General features: G+C 49.1%; 1 protein-coding gene across 1 annotated transcript in view; it reads left to right on the top strand.

The window, feature by feature from the left end:
• The first annotated feature begins 6,584 nt into the window (after positions 1-6,584).
• Positions 6,585-17,743, top strand: part of ABAT (4-aminobutyrate aminotransferase) — an 87,548-nt gene continuing 76,389 nt past the window's right edge. Inside the window, exon 1 of the mRNA XM_081255670.1 lies at positions 6,585-6,729. The gene's annotated coding sequence lies outside the window, so the exon portion shown is untranslated. The remainder of the gene's footprint in view (positions 6,730-17,743) is intronic.

Genomic DNA, 17,743 nt, shown 5'->3' with positions numbered 1-17,743 from the left:
GGCTTCTCATTGCGGTGGCTTCTCTTGTTGTGGAGCACGAGCTCTAGGCGCGCAGGCTTCCGTAGCTGTGGCACGCGGGCTCAGTAGTAGTGGCTCGCGGGCTCTAGAGCGCAGGCTCAGTAGTTGTGGTGAACGGGCTTGGTTGCTACGTGGCATGTGGGATCTTCCTGGACCAGGGATCAAACCCGCATCGCCTGCATTGGCAGGCGGACTCTTAACCACTGCGCCACCAGGGAAGCCTGGATCTTTATGGCATGTTCAATTCAGGAAGAATAAAAAGTAAAAATGATACTGTTTGCTCTACTTTGTTTCAGTTCAATCAGACACATACTGAGCCCTGCTCTGTGCTTGGTAAGCCACGCCGGCTCCCGCGTTCCCCAGGGGAATGCCGCTCTGCTCGCCCGTAGAAACCTTTTTATCATCCACCTTTCCTTCTCTATCTCACCACCCCACCCTGTACTGGGGTCTCCTCAGATCACTTCCCAGATAAAGCACTCAAATCCTGGTTCCAGGAGAAACCCACACTGACTGTGATGATTTGATGATGTTCATAATAATGGCTAATATCGTGGATGCTTACTGTGTGCCAACCATTCCACTATGTGCTCTGCAGACATTTCTCCCACTGAACACTCAGGGGACCCCAGTCATGCAGGCATCATGATCATCATCCCCATTTCACAGATGAGGAACTGAGGCTGGGAGAACTTAAGTTGTCTATGTAAAGTCATACCCCTCTTAACTGCCACAGCCAGGATATGAACCCAGATCTCTGTTGAGATTGGCTGGGACCTGGGACCTGGGACCCTTAACCAGAGTGCTTGCACTCGCAGAAGCAACTAAAAATAACTGCATGCATGCACGGTTGGGGCAATTAGGAACAATAAGGTAAAAAAGGCCACAGGGCCTCCCTGGTGGCGCAGTGGTTGAGAGTCCGCCTGCGGATGCAGGGGATACGGGTTCGTGCCCCGGTCTGGGAGGATCCCATATGCAGCGGAGCGGCTGGGCCCGTGAGCCATGGCCGCTAGGCCTGCGCGTCCGGAGCCTGTGCTCCGCAACGGGAGAGGCCACAACAGTGAGAGGCCCGCATACCGCAAAAATAAAAAAATAAAAAAAAAATAAAAATAAAAAAGGCCACAGACCAACTGTCATTTCTGAGGTGCTGGGTGCAAAAGCAGCACACTACCCATGATCCCTGCTCACAGCACCACTAAGGAGGTGGGCAGACCACCTAAGGCCACACCCCTCTGGCCCAACCCACCGATCCACCCCTACCCTCACCTCATTTATGAAACCAGCTCCCGGGGCTTCCCGGGTGGCGCAGTGGTTGGGAGTCCTCTTGCCAGTGCAGGGGACACGGGTTCGAGCCCTGGTCCGGGAAGATCCCCATGCCGCAGAGCAACTAAGCCCGTGCGCCCCAACTACTGAGCCTGCGCGCCTAGAGCCCGTGCTCCACAACAAGAGAAACCACTGCAGTGAGAAGCCCGCGCACCGCAATCAAGACCCAACGCAGCCAAATAAATACATACACACATACATACATAAGAATTTCACACACACAAAATAAACCAGCTCCCTCCTCAGGGAGCGAGCAAGGGCACATGTTCCTTGCAGTTTTTTTGCTCCCTTGTGCTGCAGTCCCAACAAAGCCTGGCCTGAATTTCTCGCCTGACCTCTTATCAATTTCTATTGATTCAAGAGTCCAAGGACCCGAGTCAGTATCAAGGGGAGGATGAGGGGGAGAAATGACTTCGGAATTGCTGGCCCTGAGGGAAGTTTGTTCTCACTTTGGGTTTTCTCCTCCTCATTAGGAAGTTGTCAGGGCCAAGTATTAATAGAGCACCTACTGCGTGCCAGGTACTGTCCTCAAAGACCTCAGGAAAGACCTAAATGCTTAGTTATTTTCTCCAGCAGTGGAGGTTAGGGGGGAGCCACACCCCTCCATCTGACCCCCCGACATGCCCTTGTATGTATCCGCCAAGAAGAATTGGGATGAATAGGAGGACGTCTCCAGCCACAGGAGGAAGGGACCTCATACACAATAAGTTCCTTCCATATTCTGGGAACTACATAAACATCACCTAGCGCTAGGTTTCTCAGCTTCGGCACTGTTGACATTTGAGCAGGATGATTGTTCTCAGGGGCTGCCTTGTGCATTTCCTGCCTCAGGGAAGCTCTGCAGGGCATGGGGGAGTGGGGGGCACTAGGGAATGACACAGTCCCCCTGATGTTTCAGTGTGTCCGGAGCTACCAGGGTAACTGCACTGTCGTGTCTCTTTCGGGCTGGCAGCTCTGAGGGGCCCAGACATCACAAAGACAGCAGAATAAAGCATGTCTGTGACATATCAGATGTGGCAACTGCTTCTGTTGGTTGTGGCACACCTACCCACGCTGTCCCCGTTTTACCTGTCCTTCAGGTAAGTTGCAGGCAGCCCTGGGTCTTCCAGGAGCCCAGTGCAAGGAACAAAATGCATGGGAATCAAAATGCAAGGAAATCCCATCCAGGCTTGCTCTTAGCATTCAGGCGTCCACTTATGTCCCAGCCTTCCAGGCGACCTCTGGCCGTCATGGCTGATGTACCTGCTCCCACCCTGGGAACATCATCCTGTGTTTGCTTCTAAGAGTTTTATAGTTTTAAGACATATTTAGGCCTTTGATCCATTATGAGTTAATTTTTTATATGGTGTGAAGTAAAGGTCCAAATTCATTCTTTTACATGTGGATCTTGTGGTAGATACTTTAATTACCCAGTTTACAGATGAAAACACAGAGGCTGAGAAGGGGTAAATGACTTGTCCAGTGTCACATGGCCACTGGAAGGTGAAACTGGAAATCAATATCAAGCCCCAAACTGGTCCCCTTTCCCTCATACCCAAATGCCCTCTATTAGTTTGTGAGCAGGGAGTATGGAAAGCACAGACCTGAGAAATAAGACACACATTCTAATCTGTCTCTGGGCAAGCTCATCCTCATCTCTGAGCCTCAGTTTCGTTTTCTGTACAGTGAGCTGCTGATTGCTGAGGGTCTTTCCTGCTCAGAGCCCCAAGAGCCTCAGGCTCCATTGCCCTCATTTCTCCTCTCAGGAGGTGCAGTGGGAACCCTCACAGGCAGAGCTGCTTTTCTGGCAGGAGTTCCCATCCTGGGCCTCAGCCAGCCTCTGGAAGACATTCTCAGCATCCCCTGGAAGACACCTGCAGCCCCAAGCAGCCCCACAGGAAAGCCGTGGAGCTGAGGAAAATGCAAGCAAAAAAAATGCTAATGTGAGCAGGGCTTTCTCTACCTGCTGACAATTTTCTTCACAAGTGTCACAATGAAGCTATTTGAGAACCAGCTTGCAAAGCCCCTTGCTCTAAATATCCCTCTCACACCCTCCCTGAACCAGAAACAACACAGCACCTCCTTGGATGCCCAGCACCAGGGCCTAACCCACAGTGGATGCTCCATACACAGACGAATGAATGAATGAACAGATGAAGATGACTCCACACACTTTGTCTCCACTGACTGCCTTAGACCAGGGCCTGGCAAACTTTTCTAAAAACGCCAGATGGTGAATATGTTTGGCTTCGCAGGCTGTGTGGTCTCTGTCGCCACTAGTCCTCAGCTCTGCCTTGGTAGCACAAAGACAGCCACAGACATGCAGAAGTGGGTGGGAATGGCTGTGTTCCAGTCAAACTTTATGCACAACGAAATTTGAATTTTACACAATTTTCTTGAGATACAAAATATTATTCTTCTTTTGACTTTTTTCTACCATTAAAAATGTAAAACCTATTTTATATCCTAGCTTGCAGGTCATATAAACAGATGGTGGGTTGCATTTGACTTAGACTTTTGCCTGTTGTTTTTCATTTTAAATATTTTTTTCTTAGTACAGAAGCAATATATATTCATTATAGAATAATTAGAAATTAGTGACATGCAGATAAAGTAAAATTATAATCATCTACAATTTCAACATAAAGAGGGAACTACTTCTGGGCATTTATTTTTTCAGCCTATCTATCTATCCATCTATCTATCTATCTATCTATTTATCATCTATCATCTATATTGGTGCTGTCCAGTGTGATAGCCACTAGCCATGTGTGACTATTTAACTTAAAACTAAAATTAGGGAATTCCCGAGCGGTCCAGTGGTTAGGATGCACGCTTTCACTGCCGAGGGCCCAGGTTTGATCCCTGGTTGGGTAAACTAAGATCCCACAAGTCGTGCGGCATAGCCAAAATATATAAATAAATAAAATTAGATAATATTTTAAAATTCAGTTTCTCATTTGACTAGTGACATGTCAAGTGTTCCATACCTACCTATGGCTGGTGGCTACCATATTGAACAGCACAGATAAGAACATTTCCACCATCACAGAAAGTTCTATTGGATAGCACTGATTTATCTGTATCTATTTATACAGATTTACCAAAGATAGCACAACACCAAATAAACTTTTTAGGTGAATAGCTTTTACTCAATATTTTGAGTCAACCATTCAACATCCAATACTATGTTTATTCAATTCCATACCATTCAATATTCAACACCTATGCTTTATTGGAGGCATTCAGTATCATGCAACAGATGTCCCTTCCAAGTCCCTGTTGTACATTTAAGTTGTTTCCAGTTTTTTGCTACAAGAAACAAAGTGACAGTAAATCACTTTATCACTAAACTTACGCATCATTCATTGTTTTAGGATAAATTCATAGAGGTTTAACTGCTAGTTCAAAGGGTAAGCTCATTTTTAAGATTTTTTAAAATAGGAGTACTCAGTTTCTTTCCAGAAAGGCTTTGGACATTGACACTCCCAACAGCAATTTATGAAATTGTCCACTACCCTGAAACCTCCACAAATAATGGTAATTATAATAAAAATGTGGCCATTTTTGTAGATGAAATTTTCCATCTCTTTAATTTGCCTTTCTTTGACAAACTTTATTTCCTCCCATATTTACTGATCATTTTATTTCTTTGAGTGTGTCTTGGGCAATAAAAGGGATTATCTGTGTGGCTTAGGTTTTAAGGAAAAATTGCTCGATTTATACACCAGGCCTCATAAAGTTCTGCAAGGTGACAGGATTAACATACCAAAGAGATTGGCAAAGCTCAGTTTTAGTAGAACTGTGGATCAATTATATTTTGTCTATTCCTTCGTATTACTCTTATTATTTCTTTTGGTCCCTACAGTCACAGACCACACTAGGGGGCAGGTGGTTTGTTTGGCAGTTGCTTTTCTTTTAATATTTATTTATTTGGTTGCATGAGGTCTTACTTGTGGCAGGTGGGCTCCTTAGTTGAAGCATGCATGTGGGATCTAGTTCCCTGACTAGGAATCGAACCCGGGCCCCTCGCATTGGGAGCGTGGAGTCTTACCCACTACACCACCAGGGAAGTCCCTGTTTGGCGGTTTTAAAATGTATTTGTTTGCTTTATATTTATCTTAATTCCTAGGACTATAGTCCTGCTCACCTAATCAGAGATAGGGCAGCCTGGATTCATGGAAAGCAGGAAGGAAGGACCTCAGGGTTTTGCAAGATTCCAGCAGACTAAGGAAATAGTTACCTGATCATGCTGAGTGGGAAAAGCCAAGCTGTATTCTTCCTTGGCCTTTTAAGTTCTGGAATCCCCATTCATCCATTCATTATGAGCTTGGTCATCTCATGTTGTTCTGATGGATAGTTTCTTGTGTTTTGATTTTACCATGGAATGAACGCATCCTCTTTCTAAATACCTTTAGAAAGCTACCGGGCTATCAGTCAGTCACACTTTAGTATTAACTAGTTTTCATACAGCATTTTAATTTTTATAAAAGCACCTTTATCACATCTACCACTTCTCTTATGCCCATGAAGGAGGTACTATCACAGCTGTCTCCACTTACTATTGAGGACATTGAGTATCAGGGAGGCGGAGTGACCTGCCCTAGATCGTGCAGAATGAACCATGGACTCCTAGTCCATGATCTTTGCGTTGCCCCCACGATGCACTAGCTATTCGTCTTCCGGAGTTGATGGGCTAGGAGGTGTTAAGTGAATGGCATCTCTTAGGGCAGAGAATGAGAGGGCCCTGAGCACCTGCAAGGGTGGGGGGGAGTACGTGAGGGGGGTGGGGTGGGGGGTACGTGTAGGCGGGGGGAGGGCCCGATGCTCTTTCCCCTCCCTTTCATATGGAACCTTGTCTGACTCCGAATCTAGGTTTCCAGAGCCCGGAATCCGGGCCGCAGGGTGCAGAGGGGGCAGCTACACTCGCCCGCAGCCGCGAGGGTTCAGAAAAGGGTCAGAGGGTAATTAAAGTCTAGGTGAAATCAAACTATAGAGCCGCCCCGCTTTTAGAGACGGGCTCCCCACCCCCCATCAGATAGGCTCCCCTCCGGCTTGGTGGGGGCTCCTCGCGGCCGCCGCCACAGCCCGGACCCTCGCTCCCGGCCCTCGCAGTCCCTCCTCCAGGCCCCCAGTTCTTCCGCCCCCGGAGGCCGGACTGTGCCCCCGTCCCTCCTTCCCCCTCCCTCCCGGGGGCGGTGGCCCGTGGCGGACGCGCTGATTGGCGGCGGTGCGAGCGAGGGCCGGAACCGGCGGCGCTGATTGGCCAGAGCCTCTCGGCGGAGCCACGGAGCCCGGCGAGTCGCTGGGGGAAGCTGGGCAGAGACTGGGAGGAACCGGAGCCCAGGGCGCGGATCCCTCAAGTCGGTGCCTGACAGATAGGAGTCCGAACGTTGGAGCAGGGGCCTGGAGGTAAGGACCTGGCGCCGGGTCGCGTGAGACGGGCCCTTCCGCGGGAGCTGAGACGGAATTCTTCGGCCCTGCCCCAGGGAGCAAAAACAGGGCATCTTCTCACAGAGACGGAGCCCTCATCTTCCCGAGACGCGGGTCCCCCGCCCCCCCACGAAAAGAGAGGGTCTCTCACTTCCCAGAGAGCAAAATAGTTTCCTTTTCCCTTCAGAAGTGGGCCTTTCCTTCCTGTCCCCCGGTTCTAGAGATAGGATTTCTCTTCCTACTTTACCCCCTGGAATGGAATGTGCCCCCTCAAAGTGGGTTCCAGCCTCCCCAGTTATCTAGGGCCCCTTCAGCTCTTTGGAGACCCATGCCCCTTCCCCCTCCCTAAAAAACTAAGTTTGGATTCTTCTCCCCACCCTCCCTTCTCAGCTCATAGATAACGGTGTGTTTCCTCCAGGAGGGGAAATAAGCCCCTCCCTAAGAGAAGGATATCCCTCTCCAGAGATTCTGCATGTCACCCTCAAACCCAATACAGACCTCTCTGGGCCCCCCAACTCAGAAACTGGACTCTGCGATTTGCCTTTAGAGGTGGATGATTACCTACCTCCTCCCACCTCCCCATCCGTAAGAGAGAGACGACGGTTGGTTGCCTCAGACACCTCCACACTGAAGGCATTTGGGGGATTTCTCCTCTTTCTCCAGTCAAGATGTAACAGAAGGGGTTTTCATACTCAGAAACAGGGCCAGGGTCTGGTCACCAGTCTGGACCAGTCACCCACCTCAATCCACCCCTCTGTAACCCTTTTACACAAACCCCATCCCACTAACAACCCCCCCCCCCATTCACCACTCCCAGTCCCATCCTTCCCACCTAATTCCATCTCACCTTTCCTCACCCACCCTGGCCAGAGGTAAGGCCAGAGGATGAGGTTTAGTAAGACTGAAACTCTTAAAGCTGGGATCCTGAGCCTAGAGATCATTCCAGGAGCCTCCAAACTGCCAACAGAGATGGGCTCTGAGGCAGCAGAACCAGCAGGGACCCCCCCCCACCAACACACACACACACACACACACACACACACACACAGGACTGTGTTCACACTATCCTCCCCTGAGGCAGGCCAACCCCTCTTCTAGAGAAGAGGGAGTCAGTGCAGACAGAAGGGCCCCAATTTGCTCCCTGGGGCTGCCCCTCCCCCAGCTCCTGTGGGCATTGCCTGGTGGAATTCCCTAGGCCCTTGGCCAGGGGAGATGCTGCAGGAACCATCCGTTGGGCTGGCTTCAATGAAGCTGGACTAAGGGACAGGATGTTGGTGACCTGAGGGGGGCTGGGCACCGCTCTAATCTGGCAGGCCAGGATGGGGGCGGGAGGCAGGGGAGAGAAAGGCAAGGAGCTTTGCTTTGCTCTTTGGAGCTTCACCCTAGAGGTGGAGTAGGAGAAGCGTGTGTCCTGGACGCCCAAAGAGGTCAGCCCTGGAGAGAGAAAAATGGCCCAGTCGGGAGTCCTTAGACCTCCCAGGGACTCCAGATCAAAGATCTTGCTCCTTCATTTGACAGTTGAGCAAAGAGAGGCCCAAGGAGAGGAAGAGACTTGCTCAAGGTCACCTAGCCAGTGGATAGCAAAGCTGGTCACAGCCTCTCCGGGACTCCTGGGCTGCCGGGGTCCTGGACACTCCCTCTTGTCCTCATATTTAGAACCGGGACTTCTGGGCACTGTGGTCCCCACTTGTCAGAGGTGGTACAGAGGCTCTGCCAATGTCACACAGCTAGGAGGGGACAGAGCTGTAACCCAGCGCCGCCCCCCAACAAGCCACCTTGTAGATCCATTCCCAGGACCTTGCACTTCACCACTCAGCCCTTGGGATCTTTTTATTGAGCCCACTGCCAAATCTAGGCTTGCCAGAATACAAATGGACTCAGGATAGCAAATGAGATCAGTTGCAATAGTCTGGAGCCGACGCTGCTGCAGGAATGTCTGTTGCAGGTGAGGCTTGCTCCAGGCACTTTGGACAGAGCCCCCCACCCCCAGAACTGGAAGTCACGGCTCCTCCCTCCAGGGCCCCCCCACCTCGATCCCTGCCTTTTCCCTCCGACCCCGAGTTCCCTGCCACAATGTCCCACCCCAGCTCAGAGCCTGCTCCTTTTCCTGAGGCATTGGATGCCCACCAGTCCACTGGGGCAACAGCAACCAGGTCCCTACAAATGGGAGGGTCTTGAGGCAGAGACTCCCCCTGCCTCCAGCTAAGGGGTTAGCTATTGTGCTCCAATTTAGAGCAGGGATCCAAGTCCAAGGTGCCAAGGTGAAAGTTCAGAGTATGAGGGAGAACTGTAGTGCATGGGGGTTGAGAGATGGGTCTCTGAACCCCTCTTTTCAGGGTCTAGAGCCCAAATCTGCTACTTAGTATGTTTCTTGGAGGAATTATTAACTTCTCTGTGACTCAGTTCCCTCAATGTCTTTATCAGGGTAAAATGAGTTAATCTTTGTAAAGTGCATGGCTCAGGGCCAGTGGGTGGAAGCAGGGATTATGATTACAAGTCATAAAACCTCTAAACCTGGGTAGGGAGGTTGTGCTTTTAGGTAAAACTTATGACTCGCAGTGTAGATAATCTGTCAGGGGTAAAGGCAGCGAACAGTCAGCCCCTGTTTGGAGACAAGGGTGATGTCTTCCCAGAGAGACCCTACAGTATGTGGAATGCACCGCAGACCCTAAGGTCAGCTGGAGCCAGGAGTCTGCTCCCATTACTGCTGACGGCGGACCTTGGGCAGGTCATCCACCTCTCCGAGCCTCTGTTTCCTTATCTTTGAATTAGGTTTGTTGAGGGGTAGGCATCAGATAAGAGAGAAGTCTAGAGCAGGGTTTCTTATCCTCAGCAGTTTTGCCGTTTGGGGCCGGATCATTTTTTGTTGCGGGGGGCAGGGGACAGTCCTGTGCATTGTAGGATGTCTAGCAGCATCCCTACCCTCTACCCAGTAAAGCCACTTGCAACCACTTCCATTTATGACAACTAAAATCATCTCCAAGCATTGTCAGATGTCCTCTGGGAGGGGGTCAAAATCCCCGCCCCCCCAGAACTGCTGATCTAATACAGGTGCCCCACTCATCGTGGATGATTGACATAAGTGAGCATCCTTCTTGTTCAGGTTCCTCGTTCTGGTTTGTGCATCATGGAGGCGGTGTGTTCAACTGCTGAGCCTCCCGATATTGAGGGCAGTATTAACCCCTCACATTTCAACAGGAAAGTCTGGAGCACCTCCATGTATATTACTGTAGGTTTCCCGTTTTACAGGTGAGCAAACAGAGGCCCACAGAAGTTAAAGGACTCTTCTAAAGGCATTACCCCCTTCCCTGCTAGAAGTCGAAGAAATGTCCATGCAGGAAACAGTTTTAGAAATCACCTAGTTCTGGGGCCTTCTCAGATCCTTTGGCAGTCTCTTTCAGAATTTAAACTGCGTGCCCTTGGGCCCGGCCATCCCACTTCTAAGAATCTCCTGTAGAAATGCTCACACAAGCACACAGTAGAATGCAGGAATGTTCGCCTAAGGGCTTGGCAATCCAGGATGGGAAGGGGTTCCATTACATGGGAATATAAGCCGTCTTTTTAGAAGAATGGGGGAGAGCTACATTCCTGACCTGGAAAGACCTCCAAGACATGGTTTAGTGAAAACACTAAAGTTACAGCATCACTATATACAGTATTTTAGTAAGTATATGTAAATACATATAGGGAAGCAAGGAGCATGAAATGGGCCTGTGTGTCTGTGTATATACATATACATATATATATGTAAATGAATCTATCCAGGGTGAAGAAGAAGAAAAGGAATCCTCTAGGCAGCTTCCTGTGCATAACAGGTGAGCCAAGCACAGTCCCCAGAGGTTGAGACTTGCTCAGGGTCCCTCAGCCAGGAAGGATGGCAGGGGGACTGTAGCCCGAGTTCTACAGCCCAGGCTGGGGCTCTTTCAGCTGCCTGGCCCCCAGATCAGTGTGGCGGGCGGGGTCTGAGGACTGGACATTCCTGCACACCCTGGTCGCTCTCTCCTGGGAGGTGGTCAGGCCAGAAGCTGCCAGTGGTTGAAACTCAGGCCTTTGAGCTTCCTAGGAGTTCTGGGGCCAGGAGACAGGAATCTGAGGCCTCACGTCCACAGGCCAAGCCTCTGCCCTGGCCACAGCGGATTCTTTCTACCAGCATCCCAGTGGGTCTTGAGGTCACACTGATCAGAGCTTAATTGGGCTTCCACCAGCATGATGGCCTCAGGCCATGGCCATTTTACCTGTCAGTGTCACATTTCCCCATCTTGGAAAAGGCAATAGTATAAAAACAAAGAAAGAAAGAAAGAAGGAAGGGAGGGAGGGAGGGAAGAGAGAGAGAGAGAGAGAGGAAGGAAGGAAGGAAGGAGGGAGGGAGGGAGGAAGGAAGGAAGGAAGGAAGGAAGGAGGGAGGGAGGGAGGGAGGGAATGGTAGAACCTACCTCTGGATTACTGTGAGGATTAGCTGAAACCCTGTTCAAACACCTGGTACCTGGTCCCCCTTAAGTAATGTGAGCGCTGGCTCTCTCCATCTCTTGCCAGCCCCCCTTGCCAGGACGCAGGGGAAAAAAGCCTCGTGGGAGGCTGAGGGCTTCAAGAACGCCCAGGCTGAATCACCAACCCCCCTCCCTCCAATGCATCCCTGCAGAAAGTCCGGGAGGGGTTTCTAAAGGTGTCTGCACTCCTCCCTCTCCCTTGTGTCTGACTAGCCCGGTGTCTCAGGCGTTAAACTGTCTTACCCATCCCCGGAATGGCATAGCCTGATACGGCCTCTAGTCACACATTCTTTCCATAGTGGGCTCGACTCCCCAAGGGCAAATTGCCCTCCTTCTTCCAAAGCTCTCTCCCTGACCCTCCCTGGCTCCAGCCTGGAGATCGATTTTTCCTCGGAACTCCCAGCACTTACATCTGAGGCCTCCTTGGGGTCCATGACTGTTGGCTGGGTTTTCTCCCCTTCTGTATCCCTGGGGAGTAGAGATCATACAGTCAGGTCTCATTCCCTCCTGTCCCGAATGCAGAGCACCGTTCCTGGCACACAGTAGAGACTGGACGAGCATTTATTGTGCAATACATATAGCATAAAATTTGCCATTTTAATCATTTTAAAGTGTACACTTCAGTGACATTAAGTACATTCACAGTGCTGTGCATCTCTCAGCACTCTCTAGTTCCAGAACTCCTTTATCACCTCGAAAGGAAACCTTGTCACTCTCCCTTCCCCCAGCCCCTGGCAACCACTAATCTCTTTTTTGATTCAGTAGATTTGTCTATTCTGAATATTTCATATAAATGGCATCATCCAATATGTGGCCTGTTGGGTCTGGCTTCTCCACGTTGTAGCATGTATCACTACTTCGTTCCTTTTTATGGCTAAATAATATTCTATTGCATGGATGGATATACCACAGTTTGTTTATCCATCTGTCAGTTGATAGACATTTGGGTTTCCAACTTTTTTTTTTTTTTTTTTTTTTTGCGGTACGTGGGCCTCTCACTGTTGCGGCCTCTCCCGCTGAGGAGCACAGGCTCCAGACGCGCAGGCCCAGCGGCCGTGGCTCATGGACCCAGCCGCTCCGCGGCATGTGGGATCCTCCCGGACCAGGGCACGAACCCGTGTCCCCTGCATCGGCAGGCGGACTCTCAACCACTGCGCCACCAGGGAAGCCCTCCAACTTTTGATAGTTGTAAATGATGCAGCTCTGGGCATGTATGTACAACTTTTGGTTTACAGATCTGTTTTCAATTCTTTGGGAAGTGGAACTGCTGGGTCTTATGGTAATTTTTTGCTTAACCTTTTGAGGAAATGCCAGACTACACCATTTTACATTCCCACCAGCAATGTGTGAGGGTTCCAATTTTTCCACATTTTTATCAACACGTTATTTTCCGATTACCGTTATTACAATGTAGTATTGTCATTCCAGTGGATGTGAAGTGGTATCTCATTGTGGTTTTGATTTGCATTTCCCTGATGACTAGTGATGCTGAGCATTTTTTCATGTGCTGGTTGGCCATTTATATATCTTCTTTGGAGAAAGGTTCATTCAAGTCCTTTGCCCATTTTTGAATTGGGTCGTTTGTCTTTCTGTTGCTGTTGTAAGACTTCTTTATATACATAAGTATATCTTTGTGTTGCCATTTCCTCTTGCATTTAAACGTTTGCTCAGCTCCTGGGGGTCAGGCACTGTCTTGTGACCTCGGGATGTCAAGGTGACTACAATATAGTTCCTGCCCACAAGGGGCTCCCAGTTTATTTATTTATTTTTATTAATTTGTATTGGAGTATAGTTACTTTGTGTTAGTTTCTACTCGACAGCAAAGTGAATCAGCTGTACGTTTACATATATCCCCTCTTTTTGGGATTTCCTTCCCGTTTATGTCACAAGGGGCTCCCAGTTTAGAGCAAAGTTTCTTGACAGCAGTAGTGCCATTGCTGGGATGCATTTGGGGGTGCTGTCCGTGCACTATAGGTCCACTCGGTGACAGTAGCATACGTCCCCCCAAGTTGTCACAACCAAAAATGTCTCCAGACGTTGCCAGATGTCCCCTGGGGGGCCACTTGTCCCCTGGCTGAGAATCACTGGTTTAGAGACTTAGACAGTTGTGTGTATCTACAACTTCAATCATATCTCTTGTGCCTAACAGGGTACATAGTGGGCGTTCAGGACTTATTTGTTGGATGTTGGATGGGGGGGTGGATGGATGGATGGATGAAATAATGAATGCAGTTTCCAGGGTTTGGACGTGTGCCTGAAACTCTAATATGTGAAGCAAAACACTATTCTTCCAACTGGAATATTCTACCCTTTCTGCCTAGCGCAATGGTTCTCCCACTTGTGCATCAGAATCCCCTGGAGGGTGTGTTAAAACAAAGATTGATGGGCCCCACCACCAGAATTATGTTGAATCACCGGCCCCGCAGAATGCTCCCAACCCAGTTTCCATGTCCCTTGGGAACCCTGCACCAGACTTCTCCCACCTCCGCCAACCTGTCCATCCTCAGAGGTCTCATAGTCTTAACTGCCAGCATCTCCCACTTGGGTGCTAACATTTATTACTTTGGACTATCAGCAACATGCTGGTTATCTGTCCCTCAGCCACTGCATTGAGAATTCCTTCAAAGCTGGAACCCACCGTGTCCTAGCACCCCTAGAACCCTGCTACCCAAGTGTGGACCAGTGCCCAGCAGCATGACATCACTGGGGAACTGGTTAGAAATTCAGACTCTTGGGACCCCCTCAGGCCTACAAAATGCATTCTGCATTTTAACACTATTCTGGCGGGATGGGGGGTTCATGTGCACATTCAAGTAGTTTGGGAAGCCTGTCCTAGGCCATCTCTATAACCCTCACAACTCAGAGCTAATCCCTTGCAACTTCGCTGATGTGTTATATTGACAGCATCTGTTACACTGTATATGGTGTCTGGGCTGGAACATCATTAGCGCGTTACTGGCCATTCATCTCTTTGCCTGATGTATTTTATCTCTTGGAATGCCTAAACTGACCTTGCTTTACCCACTGGAAAACCAGAGGGGCAGCGTCTTGCTCAAGATCGAATGGTGACCATGAGGCAGAACAGAGAGATGGCCATCCATTCCTTAGAGGGGAGCAGTTGAAACACCATGGTGGTGACACATGAAAATATGGGGGGAGGGTAGCGTTCTGAGGCTACTAGGTTTGCTTTTCAAATGTGGAGAGCTGGGAGGTGGTTTAAAAGTAAGCCAAAAACAGGGACTGAAGTGCTATTTTGCCATTTATTCAACAAGTATTTATTGAGTACTTCGTAGATGCCAGACATCGGCATCACGTGTATGGCATTAACAAGGAATACAAGGTCTCCCTCTTAGTGGCTTCCGTCTAGGTGGACAGTCTAGCCATCTGCATTCATTCATTCCTGTGAGTGTGCCCATTTATTGCACAACTTCCATGTGTCCTGACAGAACTAGTGGGGTGTGTGTGTGTGTGTGTGTGAGTGTGTGTGTGTGCATGGTGAGGGAGAGACGAACACCCAGCTACTACACCAGAGGATCTTCTAGGCTAGCTGTCAGAGGACAGGCCTATAAACAACCATTCACAGAGATGAGTGCCAGGTGTGTGTGTGGGAGCGGATAGTGGTCAGAGGTCAGAGAAGGAAGAGGTTCCCTGTCCCTGGGGATGCTGGGAAGGAAATTTCAGGAGGAAAAGTCAGAAAAGCCAGGAAAGATATTCTCAACAGATAGAACATGAACAGGGGCTCAGAGACTTCATGGAAAACTGTTAAAAGAAAATCTTCAGGAAAAAGGTGGTGGTGGGGGGAATAAAATAATGGCTCCAAATACAGATGCAGAAACAAACACTTGTCGGTGATTTTATTAAGCTCATTCAATGAGAGAACCAAGCAGATGTTGGAACTGGTTCAAAGGAAAAGTCAAATAAAGCACAGTTGTCTACAGAGTAAAGGAATGCTGAAATGCATTACAAATGGAGACAAAATAAAATGGTTGGACAAGACAGAATTGGCTTCTCTATCAGATTCCTACAACTTACAAAGAGTTGAAAAAAATAGCTGGAAGATAATGAACAGGGCTAGAATCAGGTATCTTAAAAGTTTGTGTTGTATGTAAACAATGCATAGTTTTCCATTGAGATGCAATTTTTTTTTCTATAAAACCAATGTTCAGAGGATGGGGGAGGCATATGGCAGAGCCCACCCAGGGTGGATGGGCAAGGAGAGGGAAGCTGCAGGGGGGCCAGGTCACGGACAGCCTGGTGACCCTAGATAATGAGTTCAGACTTGACTTAGAGACCCCTGGGGAACCTGGAAGGGTTTTAAACAAGGAGGTGACCTGATTTGATTAGCACTTGAGCAATATCCTTCTGGAAGATTCGTGGAGAGTGGACTGATTATAGAAGGAGCAGACAGAGAAGCCTGTTAAAAGATGAGATGGTGGGGGCTTCACTCAGAGTAGGGCTCGGCAAATATTTTCTTTAAAGGGCAGGTAGTAAATATTTGAGGCTTTGTGGGCCACACAGTTACGATCGCAACTGCTCAAACTGTACCGTGAAATGTAAATGAATGGACGAATCTGTGTGCTAATAAAACTTTATCTACAAAAACAGGCTGGGGGGCCAGATGCCCCCTCCAACCACAGTTTGTCAACCCCTCATCTAGAGCAACGTCGGAGAGGCTAGAGCTGTCCATGGTTTTGACAGGCCTCCTGTATCCCTTCCTCTAGATGTTTAGAGTCCATTGGCAGCTATTGGTGGGAGCCCAGGGACACTGCTCCCCTCCCTTTGAGTGTGAGTTCCCTGAGGGAATCAGACAATCCCTGGGGTGGATCACTGGCCTTCTAGCAAAACCTTTCAGGACCTCAAAGCTCCTTCAGGGCAAGATTGGCCAAACAGCCTCTTAAAGCAGCCAAAAGAGCAAGCCGTCACCTCAGCAGGGCTTTCCTGTGTAGGATCAGAGTCTGCCTCCCCTCTTTGCCCAGAGCTGTAAATAGCTCTCTGCTGGCTTTGCAAGTGCCATTCTGGGGACAGGCTGGAAATGAGCACACCAAGGAGCATTTGTGCAAATTACTGCCTGCATGCGAATTTGCATGCCTGGCATCCTGCCCCAGCCCTAAGTGCACAGTCCTCCCAGGGGCTGAAAGCAAGACTCAAAGAAGAGCCACACACAGAAGAGCATGGACGTTCTGACCTGGGGACAGCGTCCAGGAGCGATCCAGGGTTGGACTGCCAGGGTAATGATAAGCTAGAGGGACAAGAGGAAACATTCAGAGGACCCTGGACGGAGTTTCAACTCAAGCTCTGCCCATCCTAATGCAATGACCCATAAACAGTGGCAGCTCATCTTTGCTGAGAATTCGGTGGGTGCTAGGGCTATTCTGAGGGTTTTATGTGTATTTTGTTCATCTCATTGCTCACAACAACCTAAGGAGGAAAGACTGATCAGGTTACAGAGGTAGGAAACGGAGGCTCAGAATGGATGACTGACTCCCGGGCTCTCATAGTAAAAGCAGCAAGTCTAGAGAGAAACCCAGGCTTACAGACCCCGACCCCTGCTGTCTAGCACTAAGCCACATGGATGCTTCTGGGTATGCCCACTGCTCTTGCTGGCCTCAGTTTACTCATCCATCAATAGGAATAATAATGTCTTATCCCTTGATGATCACAGCAGAGTTTGGGAGGACCAGCTGCCACAGCAAATGAGAAAGCATGGTTCGAAAGTCAAAAATGCTGAATAAAGCTGGTGGTGGGTGGAGAAAGTCCAAAGCACTTCCAGCAGCAGCCGCCCACCAGCAACTCGGATCATTTGTGTAAGTGATCAGATTCGACCCTGTGCAACCCCTCAATGTCCTGCTGTGGGCTTGGGGTGGGGTCTGTTTCTTAGACCCTCCTATGGGGTCAAGGAAGAAGTCCTGTATTTGGAAAGCAGCTGTGTTGCTGGCCTCCTGAGAGCCCTGGAGGTTGTGACTTCTGGGTCTCAGTTTGCTCATCTGTAAAATGGCAACAATACTGCCCTTTGAAACAGCGTATTGGTGGTTATTAGATTGGATGATAAGGGTGAGTGGTTGAATGCTTTCTACCTGCCAGGCACTGGGCTCTATTTGGATTATCTCATTTAATGCTCTCAGTAATTCAGATGGGGATGACATTTCTGTGGACATGGAAACAGAATCAGAGAGTTTTAAGTTTCTTGGCCAAGTTCACAGAGGTAGGAAGGGCCAGAAACTGGACATGTAAGACATAATTCAGTCCATAGCAAGACTACTATAAATAGTGTTGCCATGAACATCCTAGAACAAAGTGTTTTAGACTCCACCAGCGGTGTGTATGAGGGTTCCACTTCCTCCATACCCTTTCCAGCTCCAGCACCTCGACTTGCTATTATATCTTAGCCATTCCAGGGGGTGTGTAGTTGTGGGGTTTTTTGTTTGTTTGTTTGTTTTATTTTTGGCTTTATTGGGTCTTCGTTGCTGTGTGCGGGCTTTCTCTAGTTGCAGCGAGTGGGGGCTACT

Source organism: Mesoplodon bidens (genome assembly GCF_964165515.1).
Source record: "Mesoplodon bidens genome assembly, chromosome: 15".
Classification (NCBI taxonomy): Eukaryota; Metazoa; Chordata; class Mammalia; order Artiodactyla; family Ziphiidae; genus Mesoplodon; species Mesoplodon bidens.
Note: the sequence above shows the minus strand (reverse complement) of the source record. Positions and strands in the feature narration are given on the sequence as shown.